Consider the following 9165-nt stretch of genomic DNA (forward strand, 5'->3'; position numbering starts at 1 on the left):
TGTATGTCTCTCTGTCTCTGTATGTCTCTGTCTCTGTCTCTCTGTCTGTCTCTGTCTCTCTGTCTGTCTCTCTCTCTCTGTCTGTCTCTCTGTCTGTCTCTCTCTCTCTGTCTGTCTCTCTGTCTGTCTCTGTATGTCTCTCTGTCTGTCTCTGTCTCTCTCTCTGTGTCTCTATCTCTGTCAGGTTTTCAGGGTATCCCTACCTCAGCAAGGTGTCTGTCTTCAATTGAACCACCTGTGCTGAAGCTGGTGTAGCGCTGTTTCCCCCGCCCTATGGGAAAGGTGGCGGTTACTGAGTGTGTGGTGCTTTACCTGTGGCTCACAGGAGGCCTGAACCTCCGCTTCTGGGAGCCCGGCATGTACCTGATCCGTCTGGTGACGGTGCCTCCACCTGTGAGGGATCCTGTCCCAGACCCCAATCCCCAAATCGCTGTGCGGCGTCTTCAAATGGTATTATACACTAACAGTATACAGCTACAGGGGAAATGTCCCTAGCTAGGGGTTTCTCTGTAGCAGCCACCATCTGATTAGGTGAGCGGGGCCTATCTAGGACCTAAACGGTTAATCTGGCCTTGTCCGGATGCCACTGACACCCAGACCCTACCTTCCCTTTCTCTGTCCTGGCTCCAACTGTCAGTTCCCCCAACTATCAGAATTCGAACTGCAATTCGAACTGCCATGCATCTCTCAGACCTATTGGTTGTCTGGCAACATGTGGTCTGCAGCCCCTGAGGCTGCTGGGACTTGTAGTTCCCCTGCTGTGCTATACTCCTAATGGCCGCCGCTTGCGCTTGCTACTGCGCATCCCCCCGCACTCTCCCCAGCCTCCACTGCCTATGAAAAAGTAAGGGGACAAACGGGGGGACCCAGGCTATACTGGGATATCCTAAAAACCTGACCTGTTGGCGGGTCTTCATCCCAGACTGTTGGGCTGGTAAGCTCGCAGACCGCGTCTGTGGGAGCGCATTACAGAACGCACACTTCATTATTGATGTTGAGAAACTGGTCAGACTTTTTTCTTCACACTGTGGGAATGTTCCCTTCTTTACATTCAAAGTTTATTTGCAGTTGTAACATGTGCGGCTGCGCTTATAGCGGCGGCGACGCAACGGTCGCTGGAAAATCAAATAGAGATGACTTCCAGCGATCGCGAGCAATCCGTCGCGTCGCGCTTACTTTAAGAGACAGCGGCAATGCATTTGTTTTGTGCTGTCGCCAGCACTGCGTGTGTGCGTGTGTGCGTGTGTGCGTGTGTGCGTGTGTGCGTGTGTGCGTGTGTGCGTGTGTGCGTGTGTGCGTGTGTGCGTGTGTGCGTGTGTGCGTGTGTGCGTGTGTGCGTGTGCGCGTGTGCGCGTGTGCGCGTGTGCGCGTGTGCGCGTGTGCGCGTGCGTGCGTGCGTGCGTGCGTGCGTGCGTGTGTGCGTGTGTGCGTGTGTGCGTTAATAATCATGGTTTTACAAATCCCGACCATCCATCTGTGGTAACCTTGGTACTGGGCTCTGGGGAGAGCTCCATTTTAACCTCCTGGACATTTAGTAATAGAAGTGGTTCCAGCTCCTGAAGGGAGCATCTAATTTTCAAAATAAAATCGTGTTGCAAAGGTGAGAAGAGATCTCTTAAAGTAAGCAAAAAAAGGCAATCGGTGCAGACTGCTGCTTTACATGTATCCCCTCTAACCTTTTAACCACCTCCCTTTTTTGAAGGGGTTTAGATTAGAGCAGGGGTGAGCAAACTTTCCCCCGTGCGCACCCCTGCCTGCTCTCCTCGGCGCCTCGACCCCGGCATCAAATGTCACATCGCCATGGTAACGCCGGGTTACTAGGACGACACGTCGCTGAAAGGGAAGGTGTTTTTATAGAGTCCTCGCGCTGTCCCCCGGCATTTATTTTAACTGCTGGGGGGAGAGCGCGGGACCTCTATAACTGCCGCGCGCCCCAGTTTGCGCACCGCTGGATTAGCAGCTTGTGGTGGGAGGTCCTGAAATGCATTTGGTCAAAAGAAAATAAAGTATGATCCGATGATTATTATGAGAGCGGTTCTACTCAATGTGTTGATTACTCGTTGTGTTGTTTCTTTTTTCTAACTGACCTTATTATCCTGTCCGCTTTTCAAGGTATAACGATGGAGCTCAGAGTCGGAAACAAGTACCGTCTGGGCAGGAAGATCGGCAGCGGATCTTTTGGCGACATCTATCTGGGTAAGCCCCCCCCATCTCCTCCTAAGGGTAGCGGGATCCTATGTACAAGTAGACGCAGATAACGTATTTACGTGCCTACGCGTTTCAGTGCGGTGTAATGATAACTGGATTTGTTGTGTGTTTCTGTTCTTAAAGCTGGAATGTAGAAAGGTGTTTTTGAAAACGAGGTACACAACCTGTCGCCTCTTTTTTGGGGTTCCTCTCGCTCTCGATCCCTGTTTCTCAGCTGGGGATTGTTTTTCATTTTTTTTTTAAGTGGTAAAGAGCCATTTAAAAAAAAATTCAAAGTAATAAATGTTGGGTAACTCTCCAGAATTATTTCCGAATGAGTCCTGTTTGGGGTATACCTGCATAGCCTAATACTGGGGTGTCCAACCCCAGTCCTCTAGGGCCACCAACAGTTCAGGTTTTAAGGATATCCCTGGTTCAACATTGGTGTCTTAATCAGTGGCTGTCAACGCGTGTACCACCTGTGCTGAAGCAGGGGGACACCCTTAGAACCTGACCTGTTGGTAGCCCTCAAGGACTAAAGTTGCCACTCCTGGCCTAGTCTAATCTCGGCTAGACATACATTTTAGAGAGCTCCGGCATGACCTGCTAGAACAAGACTACATCCATGGCTTTGAACCTGGCGATCAGTGTGTTTTTTTTGTTATTTTTTATATAATTGTGAAGTTGCTTAGTAAACATGGGCAGCGGAGACTTGGGTCTGGTTTGAAGAGGAGTTTGCACAAACGAGGCCCAATCCTCTCTCCCCAGGGTGGGCTGGGGGTAGAGTAACATTTGACTGACATTCCTCTCCCCCACTGCACCCAATTAAAAGAAAATTCTTAATTCCTAAAGAAACCAAAGTAGCCAAATGTTTGCTTTACAGGTGTTTTAACCCATTCTCTGCCAGAGGCAGCAACATGATTAAGGGAGACCATAATAACCTGTGTCACCAAGTCTCCCAACATGACACAATTGTCGGATTTTGTATTGTTCAAAAAAAGGTTGGACATCTTTTTAAAAAAACATACTCCAGGACGCATTGGGCTCGGTTGCCTAGCTACGCTTAGCATTTGACCTTTTTGGTCACATGTCTGTGACGGAGTGACGTCATGCGCTATTTTTTCAAGAAGTGGGAGGCACTAGCATCGGGTGCATGTGCTCATGCGCGTGCAGTGATTCTCCCACCTCCTTCGTGCATGGCGCGACTACCGGGGCACGCATTATGCAGCGTAACCACGCGACCATACGTCACGGGTCAGAGGTCTACGCGACCCGCGTGACGTATGCGGATATGCTCCGCGATTGGGCTACATGCTTGTTAAGTGAGTATAAATGGCGCTCCATAACTTATGGTTGTATTCACCTTGATAAAGGACTGTAGAGGTCCGAAACGCGTAGGTGTGTTTGTTACTTTGCCTGGATCCTATTAAATAGCTTATTTTTGGTACGTATCCCTGTTGGTGTTATTGCTATTCTACAGCTGGACTTGGTGCTTCGTTTTTCTTCCCTGTTCTACATTCTGGACATCTTTTTAGATGGGAAAGGTATACAGGGATATACCAAATAAGTATACATGGGAAGGATGTTGATCCAGGGATTAATCCGATTGCCAATTCTTGGAGTCAGGAAGGAATTAATTTTTCGCCTTAATGGGGGTTTGTGTTTGCCTTCCTCTGGATCAATAAGTATAGATATAGGATAAAGTATCTGTTGTCTAAATTTAGCATAGGTTGAACTTGATGGACGTATGTCTTTTTTCAACCTTATTTACTATGTATTATAATTCCCTGTACTGTATTGTCTGTTTTGTAAAACGCTGAGTACACTGCGGGCGCTATATAGATATACAGGCAAAGTAACCGGGATTAATCGCTTTAGAGGCGCACGTGTTGGTGCTCTGACGTTTTTTTTCAGCCTCTCTTTGTGAAAGGGCAGCACCATGACAAGGGGTTAGCCCAAGGGTGGCCACTCCAGTCCTCAGGGCTTCAGCACAGGTGGCTCAGTCACCAGCTGAAGCAGGGATATCCTGCAAAACTGACCTGTTGGTGGCCCTTGAAGACTGGTGTTGGCTGCCCGTGGGTTAAACATTCTGTAAGGGGGGAGGTCCTGGGAGAGGGATGTCCCTTATTGACCCCCTGTTCCTCCCTGCACGGATGTTTTTCTGGTTCTGACATCCAGGGTCAGTGCTTCTATTTCGGGGTGATCACCGATTGGTGACTGCTTTCCATTCCTAGGCCCTGGAAGTGTCCTGTGTCTGCAGACGCCGTCCCCCTGCTCTCCTCCTGCCGTCCCCCCCCCCCCCCCCCCTCACACACACGAAAGAGGATATTCTAGGGGGTTAAAAGTCCCACAGGATTACTGTCTGACGCGAGACTTAAAGTATCGACTGCTGAATGGGGACAACAAGCGTCAAGGCGGCTAAGACCTGACATAATCAGGCGCTTAACCCCTCCCGTGCTGTATGCGTGACGGACACAGCACCACTACTTTGTTGGGGCACTTCAGCAATTTGGAAACGCAGCTCTTTGTTCCTCATTCTCACTATTTGCAGCCCCAGGGACTTCTTAGGAAAGGCACCAGTGTTACTTTCTGCTATTTCTATCTACCGCTTCACATGGGCCAATGGAAAGCCTTGGTGGATGGCGACATCTTTTCCTATAGGCCTGTGTGGCTTGAAGATTTAAACTGCCATTTTGTTTCCCCTGGAGGGGACAGAAATATTGTTATGCCTTTTTATTGGCAAGTATCTTGAAAACCAGGGTCTCCCGTGAGCGGAAAATATTGTGGTTCTGCTTCAGGGCCCGTATCCCCAGCCTTAAAAAAAAAAAAAGCTGTGTGTGCTGTGCACGCGCATAGTAAGTGAAACTTCTTTGACTTTTGTCACAGAAATTGACTTATAACGCGCGTGATCGGCACACGTGTGTCAGTCAGTGTGTGTATGTGTGTCAGTCAGTGTGTGTATGTGTGTCAGTCAGAGAGTATGTATGTGTGTCAGTCAGAGAGTATGTATGTATGTGTGTTTGTGTGTGTGTCGGTCACTGTGTGCATGTGTGTCGGTCACTGTGTGCATGTGTGTCGGTCACTGTGTGCATGTGTGTCGGTCACTGTGTGCATGTGTGTCGGTATGTGTGTGCGTGTGTGGCGGTCAGTGTGTGCATGTGTGTGCGTGTGTGGCGGTCAGTGTGTGTGTCAGTGTGTGTCAGTGTGTGTCAGTGTGTGTCAGTGTGTCTGTGTATGTGTGTGTGTCAGTGTGTGTGTGTGTGTCAGTGTGTGTGTGTGTGTCAGTGTGTGTGTGTGTGTGTGTCAGTGTGTCAGTGTGTGTGTGTCAGTGTGTGTGTGTGTGTGTGTGTGTGTGCCAGTGTATGTCTCTCTCTCTGTGTTGTGTGAATGTCTCTCTGTGTCGGTCAGTGTGCGTATGTGTGTCAGTCAGTGTGCGTGCGTGCGTATGTGTGTCAGTCAGTGTGCGTGCGTATGTGTCAGTCAGTGTGCGTGCGTATGTGTGTCAGTCAGTGTGCGTGTGTGTGTGTGTGTGTGTGTGTGTGTGTGTGTATGTGTGTCAGTCAGTGTGTGTGTGTGTGTGTGTGTGTGTGTGTGTGTGTGTGTATATGTGTGTCAGTCAGTGTGTGTGTCTGTGTATGTGTCAGTCAGTGTGTGTATGTGTGTCAGTCAGTGTGTATATGTGTGTGTGTGTGTGTGTGTGTGTCTCTTTCTGTGTCCTGCCCCCCCCCTCCTCTCCTCCCGCCCTCCCCCACGGAGACGCGGCCGCACCGGGCCCGCCGTATGTGAGGGGCTGATACCGTGATTAAGAGCCCCCCCTCCGGCAGTGCTGCGTGGGAAGCGGCGCGCTCAAACCCCCCGCTTCCCGCGTTACAGGAGCCAGGAGCGCACGATAACGTCTGTGCGCGCATGCGCGGCACATGCCGACAGCGCAGCGGCCGTCATGATCCTGGGGCTCCTCTCCTCCTCCCGCACCGGTGGCACTCAGTCAGTGGGACTCTGGGAAGGGGAAGCAAGAGGGAGGAGAGAGGCTGAGCAGCGGCTCCTCCTCTCACAGCCGGAGGACTTGTGGGGCTTCCGCCATCTTGGTACACCCACAGTACCGGAAGCTCTGCGCACGTCTAGGGGTAACAGCGGCCGTTAGGAGCGGCGCCGGCGGCTATCGCCGCCGCCGCATGCCACAGCGGGGGGGGGGGGACGGGGGAGGGGGAGTTACGTCACTTCCGTTTCGTTTTCGTCTCCTTCGCTCCAGTTTTGCCCCATGAGAATAGGTGCCACTAAAGAAGTTTCACTTAAAAAATAATAATAAGGGTGTTAAAAATAAATACGTCTCACTCCGGTGGTGTTCTCATTCCAAGATTGGTGCATCTCATTATAACCTCCCTATTGCTTTTTCTGTTTGCTTCTTCCTCACTCCTTTTTGTAAATGTTTCTGTTCTCTCCAACTTGCCACCCCCACCCCTCCTCTCCTCCTATTCACATCTCTTCATCTCTCCTCCGCTCCACCTGTGCCCATACACTGCACCATTATTTACACACCGCTCTCCAAACAACTGCTACACCCCTCAACAAAAAGCACCCCCACAAATCCCCTTCTCGCCTCCTCTCTACTCCATCTTGCTGCTGAGGATAGCTCTCCTAATTTATACACACCTGCTCTCACCCACGCCTCCCTGCCACCTCTTTCCCTGCTAATGGTGTTGACCTATCTCATTTAATACCAACAAACCTTAAAACTCCCCACTCAAAAGAAGCATCTCAACAGACTGCACTCATGGATATTGTCCCACACCCACAGTCACTCCAACCAACAGTGTCAGATTTTCCGTTTGGCCCGGGCCTAAGGTGGCAAATTTGGGGGACGGCAACAATGTCCACCTCATTTGCTGCGCTCTCTGACCTAATGGGAAGGGACTTATTTGCTTGTGCCGGCCGCCTCAGTCCTGCCGCCCTGCTTCTCCTTCAAAATCCAGCGTCAAACGACGCCACGGGCGTCGTGTTGCCATGGCAACCGTGGCGTCGCACCGTCAAGTGACATGTCGCATTACCATGGTAACGAGACACATGACATCCGCGGCATCATTTGACGCTGGATTTTGAAGGATAAGCAGGGCGGCAGACACAGGCAAGTGCCTACCAACCATTGTGCCCAAGCACTGCATCTACTGCACTTATAAAAAAAAAAATTCCTTCCTGACTCCGAGAATTGGCAATCTGATTACTCCTTGTATCAACATCCTTCCCATGTTTCACTTATTTGGTATATCCCTGTATACTTTTCCTTTCTAAAAAGATGTCCAACGTTTTTTTTTAACAAATCTATTGTATCTGCCATCACAGTCTCCATGGGTAATGAATTCCACATTTTAACTGCCCTTACTGTAAAGAATCCTTTCCTTTGTTGCTGGTGAAATTTCCTTTCCTCCAACCTTAAGGGATTCCCCCGAGTCCTTTGTACTGCCCGTGGGATGAATAGTTCTTTTGAAAGCTCCTTGTATTGTCCCCGACTATATTTGTATACTAGCTGATATACCCGGCGTTGCCCGGAGGCCGTGAGGGGGGGCGTGAGAAGGCATGGGGAGGGGGCGTGAAAGGCAGGGGGGGGCGTGAAAGGCAGGGGGGGGCGTGAAAGGCAGGGGGGGGCGTGAAAGGCAGGGGGGGGGGCGTGAAAGGCAGGGGGGGGGCGTGAAAGGCAGGGGGGGGCGTGAAAGGCGGGGGAGGGCGTGAAAGGCAGGGGGGGGCGTGAAAGGCAGGGGGGGGCGTGAAAGGCAGGGGGGGGCGTGAAAGGCAGGGGGGGCGTGAAAGGCAGGGGGGGCGACACACACACACACAGTGTGACACACACACAGTGTCACACACACACACACAGTGTCACACACACAGTATCACACATACACACACACAGTGAGACACACACACACGTCACCTAGAGCGACACACACGCGACACGTACCTCTACTTCCGGCCGCCGCCATCTTCTCACTCGGCGCCGCGAGGGAAGAAGGGGGTCCTTCCGGCCGCGCCGCCATCTTAGGCGCCGCGAGGGAGGAAGGGGGTCCGCTGCCTGTTCCCCCGCCGGGGATGGAGATGAGCGGAGCGCCGGGAGAGGTGAGCGGAGGGAGACGTGAGCGGAGGAAGGGGAGAGATGAGCGCCGGGAGGGGAGAGATGAGCGCCGGGAGGGAGGGAGAGATGAGCGGCGGACCTCTACTGGCGCCGCGAGGGAGGAAGGGGGGGGAGAGATCCGGGAGGGGAGAGATGAGCGGCGGACCTCTACTGGCGCCGCGAGGGAGGAAGGGGGGGGGGAGAGGTGTGTGTGTGTGTGTGTGTGTGTGTGTGTGTGTGTGTGTGTGTGTGTGTGTGTGTGTGTGTGTGTGTGTGTGTGTGTGTGTGTGTGTGTGTGTGTGTGTGTGTGTGTGTGTGTGTGTGTGTGTGTGTGTGTGTGTGTGTGTGTGTGTGTGTGTGGCGCGAGCCGAGGGGGAAGAGTGGCAGTTGGGTGACGTCACACACAGCAATCTGATTGGCCAGAGGCTAAGGACCAATCAGATTCACCGCAGATAGCACTAACCTCACTAACCATTCGATTTTATATATTAAGATAGTTATCATATCCCCTCTTAGACGCCTCTTTTCTAATGTAAATAAATCTAATTTAGCTAGCCTCTCCTCATAAATCCCCTTTTATTAATTTGGTGGCTCTTCTCTGCACTTTCTCTCTAGTTCCCAAATGTCTTTTCTAAGTAGTGGTGCCCAAAATTGTACCCAAAGCTATGAATGGACAAGGGCCCCACAGGTCTTCCCTGGGATTAAGGAGCACTGGTATAAGTATCACTACTTTTGTATTGTTTTGGTGTGCAGCAAATATCGACATTTTTGCCCAAAATGTTACTCCCTATTCAAGGTGTGCTCTTACTAATGCTTTGTAAAGGGGCATAATTATGTTTACTTCCCTTCCATCCATTGCCCGTTTGATGCAAGATAAG

The 9165-nt window shown here is 51.2% G+C and overlaps 1 long non-coding RNA gene across 1 annotated transcript in view; it reads left to right on the top strand.

The window, feature by feature from the left end:
• LOC142467811 (uncharacterized) overlaps positions 1-2946 on the top strand; it is a 19282-nt gene extending 16336 nt beyond the window's left edge. Inside the window, exon 3 of the long non-coding RNA XR_012788503.1 lies at positions 2113-2946. This is a non-coding gene — a long non-coding RNA (uncharacterized LOC142467811). The remainder of the gene's footprint in view (positions 1-2112) is intronic.
• Positions 2947-9165: the final 6219 nt, after the last annotated feature.

Source organism: Ascaphus truei, chromosome 17 (assembly GCF_040206685.1).
Source record: "Ascaphus truei isolate aAscTru1 chromosome 17, aAscTru1.hap1, whole genome shotgun sequence".
NCBI classification, from domain to species: domain Eukaryota; kingdom Metazoa; phylum Chordata; class Amphibia; order Anura; family Ascaphidae; genus Ascaphus; species Ascaphus truei.